At 38.7% G+C, this 18,807-nt stretch overlaps 1 protein-coding gene across 2 annotated transcripts in view; it reads left to right on the top strand.

Annotated features, from left to right (window-relative positions):
- Positions 1–4,748: 4,748 nt before the first annotated feature.
- Positions 4,749–18,807, top strand: part of LOC121325705 (lactosylceramide alpha-2,3-sialyltransferase-like) — a 46,135-nt gene continuing 32,076 nt past the window's right edge. The window contains exon 1 of one of the 2 annotated variants that reach the window (XM_041268577.1): positions 4,749–5,102. The gene's annotated coding sequence lies outside the window, so the exon portion shown is untranslated. The remainder of the gene's footprint in view (positions 5,103–18,807) is intronic. The other variant, XM_041268587.1, reaches the window with a different exon arrangement.

Genomic DNA, 18,807 nt, shown 5'->3' with positions numbered 1-18,807 from the left:
TTGAGGATGCAACATCGATAATGGATAATTGCAAAGCATATGACATGGTTTATTTAGATTTCCAGAAAGCTTTTGACAAAGTCCCGCACAAAAGATTAATTCTCAAACTGAACGCAGTTGGGATTCAAGGAAACACATGTACATGGATTAGGGAGTGGTTAACATGTAGAAAACAGAAAGTACTGATTAGAGGAAAAACCTCAGAATGGAGTGTGGTAACCAGCGGTGTACCACAGGGATCAGTATTAGGTCCTCTGCTATTCCTAATCTACATTAATGATTTAGATTCTGGTATAGTAAGCAAACTTGTTAAATTTGCAGACGACACAAAAGTAGGAGGAGTGGCAAACACTGTTGCAGCAGCAAAGGTCATTCAAAATGATCTAGACAAGATTCAGAACTGGGCAGACACATGGCAAATGACATTTAATAGAGAAAAGTGTAAGGTACTGCACGCAGGAAATAAAAATGTACATTATAAATATCATATGGGAGATATTGAAATTGGAGAAGGAATCTATGAAAAAGACCTAGGAGTTTTTGTTGACTCAGAAATGTCTTCATCTAGGCAATGTGGGGAAGCTATAAAAAAGGCTAACAAGATGCTCGGATACATTGTGAAAAGTGTTGAATTTAAATCAAGGGAAGTAATGTTAAAACTGTACAATGCACTAGTAAGACCTCATCTTGAATATTGTGTTCAGTTCTGGTCACCTCGCTATAAAAAAGATATTGCTGCTCTAGAAAGAGTGCAAAGAAGAGCGACCAGAATTATTCCGGGCTTAAAAGGCATGTCATATGCAGACAGGCTAAAAAAATTGAATCTGTTCAGTCTTGAACAAAGAAGACTACGTGGCGACCTAATTCAAGCATTCAAAATTCTAAAAGGTATTGACAGTGTCGACCCAAGGGACTTTTTCAGCCTGAAAAAAGAAACAAGGACCAGGGGTCACAAATGGAGTTTAGAAAAAGGGGCATTCAGAACAGAAAATAGGAGACACTTTTTTACACACAGAATTGTGAGGGTCTGGAATCAACTCCCCAGTAATGTTGTTGAAGCTGACACCCTGGGATCCTTCAAGAAGCTGCTTGATGAGATTTTGGGATCAATAAGCTACTAACAACCAAACGAGCAAGATGGGCCGAATGGCCTCCTCTCGTTTGTAAACTTTCTTATGTTCTTATGTTCTTATGTTCAATTTCAATATCTCCCATATGATATTTATAATGCACATTTTTTATTGCCTGCTTGCAGTACCTTACTTTTCTCTATTAACTATCATTTGCCATGTGTCTGCCCAGTTCTGAATCTTGTCTAGGTCATTTTGAATGACCTTTGCTGCTGCTCCTATTTTTGTGTCAACATTTTTTTTTGTGTTTAAATATTTATTCATTATTTTTAATTTGTTCCAAGTTGGCTGTGCCGTGATATTCAGGACTGTGCTTTTATCATTTCTTAAACCAAATCTACTAGCATTAAAAACATAATCTCTTTGAATTTGTTGTTAACTTGTTTGTGCAGTTAAGGCACTGCCCGGGATCTTTATTTATAAATGTATTTATTTATTTATTTATTTTTGTTAACGAAAATCTGGTGTCTACCGTCAAAATAGCCACCTTTTACCTTTGCAAAATGTAGGCATTTATGGCTATATTTATTGTAGCAATGATTTTTTAGAAAGAATCTTGTGTTGCCGATGTAATGCCATAATTGCTGTGTGTTAAGAGTCTTTGCCATTTACTTTTAATATAACAAAATATTATATTAACCCATAAGCATACATAAAGAAAATCTATTACCCCTTCCTATATGGACAGCCAGGTGGCGCAGTGGAGTGGCTGCTATGGTGAGTTAGTCAATATGGCTCGTAGTACACCTTTCAAACTATGCTTGCATAACAATCACACAAGTACAAACAGGACATGCAAAAGTCACACTTTATAGCAAAAACACATCTCACAACACATTTAAAAGCCTTTTACTCACAGCATAACTGCATGATGCCCATAAATATCGATAATGTAACAGTTTGTCTAGCTTTTCTGTCAAGTTCATCCCATTACAGCTCACTTGTTGATAAATCAGAGGACTGCCTGCCAGATCATGTTTTGCAGTTCATTGCTTTCCACGTTGTTTTCGTAATTTCTAATTGTACGAGGTCATTATCTTAAGAATGGCCCCCTAAGTGGGATGACAGAATGTATTGCATGTCTTTGTAAAATGCTGCCATGTCACTGAAGTACAGTATGCAGGATTAATTCTGATACTGACCAGTTTTATACAGGTACATTGCTTGTACTATGTCTGCTCAATACCTGTTGCTTCTTACACAATGCATTGTAGAACGTAAACAAATAAGTTATTTCACTTCTTCACGAACCAAGTGGATGCTTTGTTTTTGTTCACATAAAAACACTTTTAAAAGAAATGTTCTCTCCCATGCCAGTCTGGATCTGATATAATTAGTGGACTCCCTTAAAGAGGGTTCACCTCCACTGGGTAAGAGGCACCAGTGAGAGAACAGTTCCCTCCAGGTCACAATATCAATGCTATTCCAAAAGTCAGTTGGCAGCTAAAGTGAGATGGATTGCTTGCCAATTTGCATTTCTCCTTGCAACTCCCTGGCTAGGCTGGCAAGGTAGCAGTGTGAAACAGGGATCTGACATTTCCAGACTGTGTGTGCGTGTGTTTGTGGAATACACATTCAAGGACGAACTCCATTATAAATTAAGTGCTCTATGCTTCAATGTTTTCCTTCATATTTTCACTTTTTTCTTCACCCTTTGGGCTCACATTATATAAAGATTTACTAAATATATATATATATATCATATAATATATATATATATATATATATATATATATATATATATATATATATATATATATATATAATAATTATGTATTAACTTGGTAATGTTATATTCAAAAACCTAAATGTTTTCTTATTTTTTTTAAAAAAGTATTATTTTACCCAAAATGTTTTAGCAAAATTAACAAGTGTGGCAGAATGGATCTCTGGCCAAGAGAAATGTGTGTGTGGCTGTGATTGTACAGACACAGGTGTAATTACTTTATTTAATTTAATTGACTACCTGTTAATTTATTTTAGTTTAATTAGTATCACCTGCCCTCAATTTAGCGCAGGTTTTTAAACAGGGTGAACAGTTTGATCAAGGCAGTCTCCAAGCTGTGTGAGGAGAGAGGCTGGCACAGTGAAGAAAATCCCTGGGGTTTCATAAAGGTAGTGCGAAAAATAGCAGAAATAACGAAAACCAAAAATTGAGGTTTGAGTATTGCAAAATAAATATCCAACTATGTCAAAACATTACCTTTTATGTGGTATATAATGCAGATGAAGTTTGAATTGGATTATTTTCTATCTACATTCTTGTTTACTGCCACATGGGTGTGTTTGGAATGCCTTCTTTTTTGGGACTGTTGATTGAAAATCACCATTCCATACATTTCCCTGTATATACGTATACATTTCCCTGTATATATGTATACATTTCCTTGTATATATGTTACGGCAAAAGTCCAAATCTGGTCAATCTTAAATTTTACCGGTCAATGTCAACATTTACCAAATAAGGTGGTAAATGTCCACAATTATGAAGCAAGATTGCTTTTCATTCATGTAACGATTAATCTTGTGGTTTATTGGTAGATGCAGGTATATCATCGAAGCATGTATTTATTCTTGCATATAAATTGTCAGTTAACAAAATCATTAATGTTGAAGAATATATTTATTTCTGCATACACATTTTCCATTAACAAAAACGTTGATGTTGAACAATATATGTATTTCTGGATACATATTTTCCATTAACAATAAACAAAGTCGAAGAACATTTTCCATGAACAAAATAATCATTAATGAGCTTACACTAATGCACAACTGAGCAATTCAACACAGTACTGAACAATATTGTGATCCACTGATGTAGAACAAACAACATTCTCGCATCTTCTAAAGTGCTTTGTGATGGTGGTCCACTGTGAAAGGAGCTATATAAAATAGACTGATTGATTGTAGTAAATTTGCATATAAAACCATTCACAATAGTGTTGAAGGATACGTAACAGTTGGAGATATGGAATTGGATATATTTATAAAATAACATTCTATTACATGCAAATTAAACCAATTAGGACCTTGGTTTTTTCAACAGAAAAATCACACTTTGGTTATGACACAAACTGCGACAAGGCACTGTACTTGCTGCAGCACATATACCTCATTCTGACGATGTACCACCTTCTAACACTGCACTTGTAAATGTCCAAAATAACACGTTGTCACGTTGACAGTACATTTTAAGATTTGCCAATATTAGGACTTTTACCATAACATATACGGTATAAGCCCCCCATAGACTTTACTTCAGCCTTTAATTAACTATATCAGAAAAAAAAATTGAATTCTTGAAAAAAAAAAAAAAAAAAATATATATATATATATATATATATATATATATATATATATATATATATATATATAAGATATATATAGAGAGAGAGAGAGAGAGAGAGAGAGAGAGAGAGAGAGAGAGAGAGAGCGAGAGAGAGAGAAAGACACACACACACACACACACACAGAAAAACATTGGGAGTTTAGGGTTAATTTCTGTTTTTGGTTCGAATGCAGCGGATCCTCCCTCAAAAGGCTTCAGAGCACCCTCCATAGATAAGAGGGTGCGTTCACGAAGATCATTCAGCGCAGAGTCTGTTGAGAATCTGACCAATTTAATTGTTCACTCTGCACAAATTCTGCGCAGTCAGATTTCTGTGAACGCACCAAGGGTGTAATCCAAGAAGCACATTTAGTCCATCTATTGGCTTCACGGGTTGTCAATCAAAAGTGCACAGACCACAGCCACCCCAGAAAATAGATTCGCGGAGAGGGAGCGAGAAAGAAAGAAAAACGGCAAAGAAAGCCTGCTAAACATACAGAAGACAGATCGCAAAATAATTAGACATTGTCTATATTCAGTTCACTTTAAAAAAACAAACAAACAAAAAAAACCCATCAAATCAAGGTTCATGCGAATTCACAATTGTGTTGTGTTTCTCTCCGAGGATAGAGCAGTGAAAGGTATTGTGCAATTGCTATTATTATTATTATTATTATTCTTATTATTATTATTATTGTTATTATTGTTATTATACATGCTTTATTCCGAATTATTCTGCAGTGCAGACCGACTGGCGAGCACCGGTCTAGTTGGTTTTATTTAAAGAGAAATCGCACGAAAAAATGAAAAAATAATCAGCTTGCATACATTTCTAAAATGATATCCCTTGAATTTATGTACGCTTTACGCAACAGAATCGGTGTGCAATGTATTACAACGTGTGTATTTGCGCTAAGTGGTATTTTACATTAGGTTAAAATACTGCTGTCTCCGCTGTGAAGTAATATGTACCGATAATTGTTTCATGTACTCTTATATGTATGGCCTCTGTTGAATGAGTAGCAAACACATACTTGCGTCCCGTTACGTATACGGAGCCTGGTTGAGTTATGGAATTCCAGAAATGTACTTTTGGTAAATAGAGGGATTCGCAGCTGTATGCTTGTACAGTATATTACATGTTTTTTTTTTTTTTTTACATTTCCAAGTGCAAAGTTAATGAGCAATGTGTGTGTTACATATATATATATATATATATATACATATATTGTATATATATATATATATATATATATATATATATATATATATATATATATATATATATATTTTATCTATATTGTGGACTATGCTAACCATTATATGAGTTAATGTGTACTGTTATAAATGATAACCTATAGCTAGGGGTCTACCTAAATCACGACTTTGCGGATTACGCGGAAATTGTTTAATTAAGGGGTCACCGCGAAATTCACCTCTTAGGTGCCAATGCATACTGAACAAGTAATGTGTGTGTGTGGTTTATGTTTTTTCCCAAAATTAATGGAGTAAAATATGCTACTACAACAATAAAAAGCAACGTTTATGGTGAATGTTTATTTTCCTATATCAAGTTGAGCAAAAAAAAAAAGGAGTGAAACAACTTAATGTAATTTTTAATATGTACTTTACATTTCTCAGACAATGGCTGAATAACAAAATAACCCCCAGTTAGTTATAACAACAACAAATATGTCAGCATATTATGTGTGCATGAAATATTCCTCTCAGGAAGCCTACAAACTGTAAAATATGTTACTCACTATCACCTAAAAATGAAGCATTTGTAAAAATGACTGCAGAATTTGTTGCATCTAATAACGTATCGAACCTGGCAATGCATGGGACACAAAAGTGTGCCAGATAACACAGCAGTGTGCTGGCTTATAGAGGTAACTACTGCTACATCTCATACTGTATCTAGAGACGAAGGGATCAATGACAAACTATCTGTACAGTACAGTAGGGACAGGGCTGCCCTTATCAATTTGTGGGCCCTATGCGGTAGGCAAACTGAGGCCATCCATTCAACCACAGTGTGAAATATAGCCTTTTCTGGTTAGTAATCTGAGAGAAAGCAGTCTAAAAATGACACTGCGTAAACTATATACAGAAGAAGCTTTTGTCACACCTAAACATGTTTTTTTTTTTTTTTTTTTTTTAAATAAATTCAATAGCTTATTAGAACTTTGTGCTTTTTGTGACTCGAAATGTTCATGTTTCTGACTTTCTGACTTTCACCTTGCCGTGAAGGATTATTTTATTGTACAGTACATGTGTTGCTGTTTACAGTAATACTGGCTGGCTGGCTATGAATTACTATCTGCAATAATTAATGTACTCACGTACACATGCTGCCTTCACTAAAGCCCCAATTTAAAGACAGTAAATTTCACTGTTGCTCTCGGGGTGAAATTGTTAGCTAGGTGGCTATTTATTTATTTTTTTTAAAATTAGCAGTGGGAGAAAAACGCTTCAGGACAGCAGAATCTGCCAGAACTGACAGACGCTGTATCTACAGCGAGAGTACCACCTACCACCCGAAAGAGACTGTCCTGTGCTACCAGAGAGAAAGTACCTCGTGCTGTCAGAGCCCCAGAGAGAGACAGCTCCATGCCACTAGAACCCCAGAGATAGAGAGAGCGCCGCATCACCAGAGCCCCAGAGAGGAAGCTCAGCGTTGCCAGAGAGCCCAGAGCGAGAGCCACACGCTGCCAGAGCCCTAGAGAGAGAACCCCATGCTGCCAGAGCCATAGAGAGAGTGTCCCGCGCTGCCAGAGCCATAGAGAGAGTGCCCCACACTGCCAGAGCCCCAGAGAGAGAACCCCGTGCTGCCAGAGCCCTAGAGAGAGAACCCAGCGCTGCCAGAGCCCTAGAGAGAGTGCCTCGCACTGCCAGAGCCCTAGAGAGAGAACCCCGCGCTGCCAGAGCCCTAGAGAGAGAACCCCGCGCTGCCAGAGCCCTAGAGAGAGAACCCAGCGCTGCCAGAGCCCTAGAGAGAGAACCCCGCGCTGCCAGAGCCCTAGAGAGAGAACCCAGCGCTGCCAGAGCCCTAGAGAGAGTGCCCGCACTGCCAGAGCCCCAGAGAGAGAACCCCGCGCTGCCAGAGCCCTAGAGAGAGAACCCAGCGCTGACAGAGCCCTAGAGAGAGAACCCCATGCTGCCAGAGCCCTAGAGAGAGAACCCAGTGCTGCCAGAGCCCTAGAGAGAGAACCCCGCGCTGCCAGAGCCCTAGAGAGAGAGCCCCGCGCTGCCAGAGCCCTAGAGAGAGAACCCCGCGCTGGCAGAGCCCTAGAGAGAGAACCCCGCGCTGCCAGAGCCCTAGAGAGAGAACCCAGCGCTGCCAGAGCCCTAGAGAGAGAACCCCGCGCTGCCAGAGCCCTAGAGAGAGAACCCAGCGCTGCCAGAGCCCTAGAGAGAGAGCCCGCACTGCCAGAGCCCTAGAGAGAGAACCCCGCGCTGCCAGAGCCCTAGAGAGAGAACCCAGTGCTGCCAGAGCCCTAGAGAGAGAACCCTGCGCTGCCAGAGCCCTAGAGAGAGAACCCAGCGCTGCCAGAGCCCTAGAGAGAGTGCCCCGCGCTGCCAGAGCCCTAGAGAGAGAACCCCACGCTGCCAGAGCCCTAGAGAGAGAACCCAGCACTGCCAGAGCCCTAGAGAGAGAACCCAGTGCTGCCAGAGCCCTAGAGAGAGAACCCAGCGCTGCCAGAGCCCTAGAGAGAGTGCCCCGCGCTGCCAGGGCCCCAGAGAGAGAGCCCAGCATCGGCAGATGTAGAATATAAATATACAAAATCTGACTTGTAGTAGAGTCCAAGTCCGAGCCACGAGTCCTTGACTTCGAGTTTGAGTCCTTGAAACAAAATAAAATCAATTTTCAGTAAACTAGTGGTCGTAGTGGGGGAACAGTTTACCTAACAGCCGTTGTCTGATATCCCTCTGGAAAAATACACTAATAATAAAAAAAGAGATGATTTCGATTTATGTTTCTAGCAAGATTATTCTATTCACATGCCTTTTTCGTGTAGTAAACAAAAAAAGTATGGTTAAAGAAAGGATTGACATGGATTGCTTGTGATTATTTTTAAAGTTATAGGAACTCTAGCTTTTCACCTCTGCTCCAAAACCAGACCCCTAGTGGTCCCCCTCATGCCTTGTTCAACGTATCTGTCACTGTCTTCTTTTCTTTTGAAATCGGAATACTGTTTGAATGTACCTGAAGCTTATAGATAAGCGTCAGCTTCAAGTTTGTTGGCGTCGTTTTTCACTTTGATATATATATACTGTGTTCTTAAATAGTAAATTTAGAATTATTTTTATTGTTTTGCAAAACAGAAACGTTATGTTTCACTTTCATCGCATTGACTTTTATAGTCTGTAATACAATGACGCATTTACGAGATTGTGCTTTAGTTCATTTGATTTCAGATGAAGTTTTTTTTTTATCTTTTCTCTTTTACACAAACATTTTTATGTATTTCCCCATTGTGAAGTTCACACAGACAGAGATTTCCAATTTTCAATTTCCTTTATAATACTGTATATTGTAGCCAATACATACTAGAGCTGGGGGAAATGGAAAAGTGGACCGCTAGTTCTTCAGGTCGGGTTTATTATTTTGGACACGTGAAGACCTCTACTTCATGGACGGATGTTATTTCTGACTGTATTTATTAAGAAAACTGCAAAGCAGTAGGCTGCAGCAGCTCAGACTGGTTTTTGTGCTGTACTAAGTGACACACACGCAAGAGAAAACATGTTACTTTCATTTTAGATTAAAAACTACTTTTGTTTTTACAGTTTTGTGTGTACATATACCTGTTTACACACTAGTTTCTTTTGAAATGATTTTTTTTTTAAGTAGTGCTTTATGTGTGGTAAGTTAGAAAATAAACCCTTTTATATTTAATTGTTAATTTAAATAACAGCATTTCGGCTGTGCAGCTGTTTGATATGATGTGCTTCAATAAAACATTTGGTTTGTAGCCAATAGTTTGTCTTTCATTTTAATATTGATGTTTAAAATACACTGTGATAATGACTGCCATTGACGGTTGTAGGTATGAGTATAACCGCAGTGGTTCTAGTGTTGAAGTAGTCCATAAATGTACAGTGTGTGTGTGTGTGTGTGTGTGTGTTGTTGTGGGGGGGGGGGGGGGGGGGGGGGGGGGGGGGGGTATGTTTTGTACGGCCTTTCTGCTTGAGATTAAGTCAGAAGAATGGGATTTCGACTGCTGAAATCTCGTGAACCACAAGCACAATACTTGCTCCGGTTTACATGGGTTTTTACAGCTATTTTTATCGTGAGAAGCCTATTGACCCTGCCCTTAAAGTCGCACTGCCAAAAGGACACCCTTTTGCTGTTTCACAATGTATTCGTGTGAATTTGCTTAATTAATAAACATTCACCTGAAGTACTAATCAGTCAATCATTCCATTTATGTAATCAAGTAAAACCCTTGAGAACAAGTTCTCATTTGCAGTAACTCCTGGTCGAGGAGGCTCGCAACGTGTTTCTAACTATATTTAGGGTTGCTGTTTTTCTGTGTTTGTACCAGGCTTTATTCTCCTTTAATAATTCAGTTGATCAATTCAGTTGATCCTTGTTAAGCCATTTGTGTCTCTCGATTACAGAAATGTGTTGTGTTCATTTCTTTGGTTTGCTTGCTGTGCCTCACTTGTTCCATACAGGAGTAAAAAGCAAGTCACATCACATTCCAGTCCTTGATACTGTGGAAAGCTTTGGACTTTATGTGAAATGCTTCCTGGCTTTCATGCTTTCACAGGCTGTGACAGCACAAGTGGCTTCTCACACATTGGCAGAGCGAAAGCTTGAAACGTGCTGCACAGCACTTCACGTGCAAGTAAAAAGTAATAATATGTGAGCACGGGGAATTAGATTCCTACGAATTCTATATAGTTGAGCTAACTGTCAGATATGGGGACCGTGTTTTATGATTACCATAAATCATTTTCAGTTAAAGCAGCAGCTATTTTGGCTTTAGATAATCATATCATCGACTGGGGACAACCTGATCTAGACCTATTTAATAAGATTTTCAGCGGTCTCAGAGTCAATGCATGCGGAGTGTGCAGGTCTACCGGCCTCTCCCCCCAAATCCCCCCCCCCCCCCCCCCCCCCCCCCACCCCCCCACACCACCCCCCCCCCCCCAAAGCAAAAAATCTCTGTTCTGCTATTCAAGAACACAAGATAGTACAGTCTCTCATCCAAAGAGATCGAAAAAGTATTTATGGCCGGCCCATTTTCAGGTTCCCCGTTTTCAGTCTGCAGGGTTAACCCCATCGGCATCGTCAGGAAAAAAGTGTCTCATCATTGACTTGTCAGCACCACAGGGATCAAGCACCAGTAGCATCAACTCGCTCATTCCTCACGATCAGTTTTCTCTACAGTACATTACCATCTCAGATGTAATTCATTCAATTAAATTAGCAGGTCGTGCTTTGTGGTTAGCAAAAGCAGATATATCAGATGCATTTAAAGTAATGCCAATCCATCCCTCTGTTCGTCACGCAGTTTGGGACATGCTGGGAAGAAAAATATTATTTTTCTGCACAATTAAATTTTGGCTGCAGTAGCAGCCCGAAAATGTTTGATACACTTTCAGAAAGTTTTATGCTGGATACTTCTCAAGGCATACCATATTCCATTTTTGCTCCACCTACTCTACGATTTTCTTTTGATCTCTTCTCAGATCCACCTACAGTAATCCACCTGCAGAAGTGATCACCAATCTCAAAAATATATTTTCAGAAGTTGGCGTCCAGCTTTCAGAGTTTGAAGCCAGCCTTCACATATGTAAACTCGATCGTATTCGTTCCCTTATTCAGAACTTTGAGATCAGTAAAGCTATCAGGAAACGCGCACTGCTGTCTTTGCAATTCGGATTATTCCCCAGGGACAGACATTTAGATCACAATCACAATGCTGTCACGGTTATTTTATGAGGTGGCGCAGCAGCAGGCAGGTGTGAGCAGCAGTGCCACAGAGAGAGACTTAGCGTAACTGTCACCAGTCAACAACACCCTGGCCTTCAACTCTAAGGATTCAAGGTGAATAAAACATTACTTTTTATTATGTTATAATTTTATTACTTTTTACATGTCATATTACCCAGTATGTTATAGTATTTGCATTGTTGTTGTGTTTCATTTGTGATTAGTGAAGGAAAATGCAACTTAGATAGTCTTTGGTAAGTGTAACCGCGGCCAAGGAGAACCTAAGCCCCTGTTTTTCCATAAGCTCTAGTATTTACCAGCCACGGTTTTGCCAACCACGGGGTTTTTCAGAACGTAACCGCCGCGGTTTGTGAGGGATTACTATACTAAATAATGCAAGAAAAACAGTACTTGGACTTGGAGGTTTTAATTGAACTGCTGTGAAATAGTATCCGTTAAGTTCCCTTTGAGTAGTGGGCTGTATTTTGTGTATTCTTATTTGTATTATTTTTCCCCTATTATTCATTTCTAAACAGAAAACCAAGCCCAACAAATGTTTTTGAGTAGACTTTGGTGTCCTGTTTATTTTGAGAGAGAGAGAGAGAGAAATGAATCAAATGAACATCAACATCTGCCCAGCACCAGAGTATGGTTAGAAACTAATCATTTTGTTCTACTAGCCCAAATGTCTAGTACCTTTTGAAACTTGCTAGTCCTTATGTGAAGTGCCTAAGTTGGAATCAACAACAACAGGCTAAAAATAGGCTTACATTTTATTTAGTTAAAAAATAAAACAAATAAATTAACTTTTTTTTTTTAACAAAGCACCTTCGTAAATGCTCATACAGATCAATCACCTGTTTGCACCTTGTTACTGAGCGACTACTGTTCTGTGTCCTGAGAAACTGACACTTACAGCACCAGACGAGATGAAAGAGGAAAAAATTCTGAGCTGTGCCAGCAATGACACAAATAATGTTTATTGTATTGTACATTACATGTGTTGCTGTGTACAGTAATGCTGGCTGGCTGGCTATGAATTACTATCTACAATAATTAATGTACTCACGTACACATGCGGTCTTCACTAAAGTTCCCATTTAAAGACAGTACGTTTCACTGCAGCCCTCGGGATGAGACTGTTAGCTAGTTGGCTATTATTTTAATTAGTAGTGGGAGGAAACTGCTTCAGCAAGTACATTAGAATCTACCAGAACTGACGGACGCTGAATCTACTAGGTTTAGATACTAATGCAAGCATAACAAATTCAAAAGAAAAACAAGGGAAACACAGATCTGTTCAATAAAGCTGGGAGACTTTGTAGAAACGGATTTTATATTTTTAAATGCTGTGACGCATCCACACTATAATTTGACAGACAGGTGATTTATTTGCACTGTGCAGGACCTTATTTTCTCCCATTGATGCCTGAGTCCTGCAGCACTCACGGAATCACTGCCTGTGCCCCTACTATCAGTGATTAAGGCCTGGTTTTCAAACAGACCATCGCTTGCCAATACTGTATTGGTATAATATGCTGATGATAATGTAAACACCAAGCTACAGACAGCATGTTACTGTTATTAGATAAGAACTCAACTTTATTATGAATATATTAAACAACGTACTACGATAGTGTTCATTATGGTAATTGTTTGTTTATTTAGTTTTAAAATGTTTAGTAAAACGTGGCCTATTGCTTGACCTTGTTAGTACAATATGGCCTCTTTGCTAATGACATCTTCAGTCAGGGTCGTAACCCAGTAAAATCTCCACATTTTTGTAAAATGACTTTACACTTACTTCAAAAGATGCAACACATGTCAATAAATTCAAACGATAAACTTTGCATCCTTCGCAGAGGGAGAACACAAACGTAAAACGCCATTAAGTGAGGGGGAGATGAACGGAGGTTTCAGTTTTCTAAGCATTATTTGTGAATGCTTATTCACCACTGCTACACTCCATTAGAAAGTTGATTTCCCTGCATTTTAACGGAAAACTAAATGTGAGAGTATATGTGTATATTTATTGTAAGTACTCGCCCCGAGGACTACTGAGACACAGACATCAACTAGTCCTCATCAGATTTAATTCGCCTTGGATGAGTGGCAAGTGTTGAGTTTCTAACCCTGCAGAGGCATTTGAGGCAGAAGCCACAGAGTTAGGAGGGTCTGAAAGAGATTGGAAATACCCCACATCGGCCAAAAGTTAAAGACCAAAAGTTTACAAATAGGACTCTCCATTTAAAGGAGAAATGGTTCAAAGATTTTTCCTGGCTCCATTACAGGCTTTGTTTGAAAGGGGTTTTATGCTTTTATTGCACAAAAGCTTTCAGAGGCAAAAAGTCACCGTTCACCAAAAATACAGACCCTGCGGTTGTATCCACAGGATTTAGAAATGAGAAAAAAGCCCTAGAGAAGTTTGCAAAGCACGCAATCACATAAGGTAGCAGTGACAGCTCATGTTCAGGAGGCAAGACCAGTATACACCCAGCTCTCTAATGCTTTGGCATCACAGCAACAAGAGGCAAGACCTTGCCTGTTGAAGATTATAAGCATAGTGCAGTTTTTGGCACGGCAAGTATTGGCTTTTAGAGGTCATGAGGAAAAGGAGGGGAATCTAGCCAGCTGCTGAAGCTGAGGTCAGAGGATGATCCCAAACTGTGTATGTGGTTGACACATACCTGGATTGTACCAGCCCTAAAATTAAAAATGAGATCCTGAGTTTAATGGCCAACTCCATTGTGAGAGATATTGCAAAGCAAATCAGTTCTCTGCCACTGCTGCAATATTCAGTGATCATTGATCAGTCTGCCTCCGCTATGTGGATCAGGATCTGATGCCACATGAAGAATCTGTAGGTCTCTATGAAGTGTCTTCAACATGAGAAAGTATATCTAAGGTTGCCACTGATGCCTTACTGCGCCTCAATCTACCCCTTTCTGGTCTTCATGGGCAAACATATGATGGTGCTGCAAGTATGTTGGGCCAATACTCTGTTTCAGAGGCTTGTATTAGAAAAGAACAGCCACTAGCTTTCTATGTCCTTTGTGGTTCTCATGTAAATCTCATTATTCAGACAGCTTGTACAGCCTCTCCTGTGACTTGGGATTCTTTGCAGTTGGTTCACGATTTGGGATGCTTGTTTGGACAATCGGGGTAATTCCAGGTAATGTTCGGGGCAATAGCGAAGTCAGAGAGTGGATCGTACACTACTTTGAAACCGCTGTGCCCCACAAAGTGGACTGTTTGTACCCCAGCCATTCGGTGAGTGCTCAACCATAAGAAGCAGTGTTGCTTAGTTTGGAAGAGATGGCTTCATCTAGTGCATCAGATTCAGCAACTAAAGGAAATGGACTTCTGGAAAGATTTTAAAGGGGAAAACAGTCCTAGGACTAATCCTCTTGAAGTTGGAAGAATTGGAGTGCCTAAACATCTGTTTTCAAAAGGGAACACAAACCATTGCTGGAAAACTTGCTGCACTGGAGTGTGTCAAAACCTTTCCAAGAAAAACGAACAGAGGAAAGCTTTAGCAAAGCATACGATAAAGCAACAGGATTAATCAGCTCCTTGAATATCCAGCCAGTTCAAACTCCACACATGAGAACCACCCAGACACTTTACTGGTGAGGCTGTTGCATGTGCACCAACATCTCCTTTGGAGTACTACAGAGCTGATTACTACAAGCTGTTAGACACTGTCATGGCTCTACGTTTAGATTTTTAACTACTCATCCCTTGGGCCACTGAGCTAGTGTTTTTAGTGGCCCAGATACAATTTTATCAGGTTCAATATATTTATATATTTTTTCATGATTGTTTTTATTTTCAGTATGTTTCTAACTGTGTACGGTAACCAAAGAGAGCCCACGTCTCAAAAGAAAGTGGCTAAACGAAGCCTTTCAATATGTGTTACTTCAGTCATTTAACGTGCACACATTGGTGTGCTTGTCAGAAAATGAAATTACTATTAACCCTTTCCAGTCCGACGTCTGACAGTGTCTGACATCACCAAAAAGACGTAAATCACAGGTTTCTAGTCGTTTTTTCTCTGGAAAAAGCAGAGAAAACCTTTCAATGGCCGAGTGAGACCGATAGGAGCTGAGCGAAGCTGAAAAGAAAAGGAGCGTATCTGAGCAATACAGATAGCCCCCATGCACCACAAAGATAACACGGACACAAACAAAGGAGATAGCTGCTTCCGCAGTCAACGCTCAAAGAATATCACAGGCATTTGCAAACTTTTTAGAGATGTTATAGTAATAAAATATTGACTTGCATTGCATTATTAAGGAGATTGGTGATGAAACAAGTGGCCAGGAGAGGATTTATCAGTATGCACGTCTATAAAGAGGTAGGTAAAAAATACAGTGAACAAGGTGGGGCTTGGCTGGAGTTGCAGTACTGATGACCTTTTGCCATGCAGTGCCATTTAAACCTGTTTTACTCTGGGGGGGGGATTGAAATAGCGCGTGTGAAAGTAAATTGGACCGACGTGCCTGACAAGTGCTGAATAAATGGACTACAGAGGGTTAAGATTTGAAAATGTTTGTGTACAATTTATAGCAATTTTTTCACAAGCAAACATGCAACCAAGCTGTTACCATATGGTCACAGCAACAGTAAAACTGAATTATAATAATCCTAATTAGGGATGGGTCAATGTAGTTCAATACACGATTACAGGAAAAAAAAACAAAAAAAAACAAACAATTCGAATAGCATATTGAATATTCGAGTACACAAAAAAAGCCTTATACATTAGTGACTAGTAGAAGCAAATTTATTTTTTAATGCTGACGCTTAACAAGTGTTGTCAGTCTTAAAGCTGTTATTTGCATATTAAATGTAAGGACCGTAATTAATTATGCAATGCTTGTAATAGCAGCATTCAACAGTATTCATATACTGTTTGAAAAAGTTGCCAATTTTATTGCCTTGTTTTTAGCTGATGTTAACAGATCCCTGCTTGAGTTCCTCTGTAATGACTGCACACAGCAGCAGCAGCATGTATTTTTTATTTTGGCCAGGTTACAATATTTACACTATTAAGATTGTTTTATAATCTTTATAGAGTAAATATTATTTGTAAGAATTGAACAGATGTAGGATATTTAGGTTGATATGATAAGTGTTATTTTATATCAGGTTGAGGCCCTTGTGAGGTCACTGTTAGTTGTCCCTGCCTCCCCTGCTGAAGCTGAGAGGAACTTCAGTGCTCTTAGAAAGCTTTGTAATTCTATGAAATAATGTTGCCTGAACAATGTAGCCATTTGCCATATTCATCAAGAAAAACTTGATCACAGGAGAACACTGTTTTCTGATCTTTTTAGAAAAACAGGTTCTTGTTGTCTACTGGTTGGCAAGGGCAATTTGAAAGTTAATTATACAGTAGGCTAAGCTACCGTGAAAGAAAAAGAGAGGCCTTGTCGGTTATGGTTTGGTATTGTATACCAAAACAGGACTTTTCATTGATATTGCCATGCCGTGCAAATCCAGATCACAAAATTAATATGTGTATAACTTCCAGGAAATGAGGAATCAATACATAGAACTTTGACCTGCTGTAACAGCAAAGAGTACAATCACAGAGTGGTACAGATATTAAACCCATTCTACACAGTGCTTTTTTTTCATTCAAAGACTAACAGTAATACAGTTTCGTTCCTGCTTTTTTTCAAAGGCATTTTAACTGGATAACATTTTCAACTAAAGTTTATACTGGATCACTCATTAAATCAGCCACTTGATTTACTGATGCAAGTGTTATTACTGTTTCATAAGTTGTATTGATACCTAAATATTGTGCAAAGTGTAATATGGCAAACTGGTTCTGTTGAGAGTATGCAACTAGATCTCTGAAAGTTTTAAAAGATTGTAAATGTTGATATTGTGACGATCGGTAACTGAACTGAATCACACTTTGGGTTATACTATTTTGACTTTGAAGAGGTTCAGTAAGGAACTTTGATCTGTTTTTTAAAAAAAAAAAAGAAACAATCATTGAATGACTTTCTGACCTGGTTGGAGAACACATGCAGATATTAATTATTAAATTACGTATTCTAGGTTTATATTACATGTAAACTGTGTATTTAATAACACTGTGTAACAATTTTTTTTTTTTTTGATTCTGGGTAGTAAGTGTTATCTCCTACTTGCTTATGCCTCAAAAGTATAGAAAATGGCTATTATTCACCACAAACTTTGCTTTTGTGACCAGGACAGGTAAATTTCAAAATATCACTATTTCCAATGAGAAAACGGGCGAATTTGTGTCTTTTCGTTCACATAAAGTCAGAAAAAAACAACATATGAATCCAAATTAACATGTATTTATACTAAAGTAATACAAAAATTACTACAAAAGATTTAGAAGTGAGTAGTTTTTTGAGATTTACAATTATACTGTAAATTTAAATTTAAAGCAAAGTTTGTGGGGAATAATAGCCATTTTCTATACTTTTGAGGCAAAAGCAATGAGGAAATAACACTTACTACCCAGGAAGAAAAATTGTGTTACATAGTGTAATCTGTGGCTTTCTTACTGACACTCGTATTAATAGTTTAAGACTGTTATTGTGTGTGTGAAAACAGCTGTGTTAAATGCACTTTATTCATATATGTTTCTACAGTCTACTCTGTGGTTTTAAAGTGATAAACTGTTAACTTATTAATGGGTGAAGAGAGTAATGGGGCGGTTGTTAAATTATGTTAAAAATGTAATAGTGTTGTATCAAGCTTGCTTTCTTTTTAGTTATTTAGTGGGGGCCTACTTGCTCTATATTCAAATTTGTAGTTGTGAAAGGTCCTCGGTTTTGTGCTCCCTGGTTTAGGATAGGTTGTAGTAGGGATAACTTGTTTTATGTGGGTTTACTACTGTGTCCTAGTGACGGCTTTGTTGACAGTTAACATAAGAATTGGTATCTCAGATAGCCAACTGTTACAATATGACAGCTATGCAGCGAATGTTGTGCACTAATATAACCAATACCCTCTTTTATACCCCAGTTTCATGGGACCCCCCCCCCCCCCCCCCCCCTCCCCCCCCCCCCCCCCCCCCCCCCCCCCCCCCCCCGCACTGTTGAAACGAAAATTTCACCCCTGCAGATTACATTGAGGCTAGCGTTTTCCAATAGTATACTTCAGATCTTTGTTGTAAGTAATGCAGGTGGTTCCTGCCTTCTACCTTAAGAAAAGTTTACCATAGTAAAAGCATGGCAATGTGTAATAAAGCACAAAACCTGCCCAATCAGAATAGCAAAGTATAGTAAAGAATATTAATAAAAATGGCAAACCAGGGTAAACTATCGTAAATGCATGATATAACCATAGAAAACCATGGTAAAACTGCACAAATACCATGCAAAAATACTGTGGCAAACTTTAAG

Source organism: Polyodon spathula, chromosome 1, assembly GCF_017654505.1.
Source record: "Polyodon spathula isolate WHYD16114869_AA chromosome 1, ASM1765450v1, whole genome shotgun sequence".
NCBI lineage: Eukaryota > Metazoa > Chordata > Actinopteri > Acipenseriformes > Polyodontidae > Polyodon > Polyodon spathula.
This window is presented reverse-complemented; position numbering and strand designations above follow the sequence as displayed.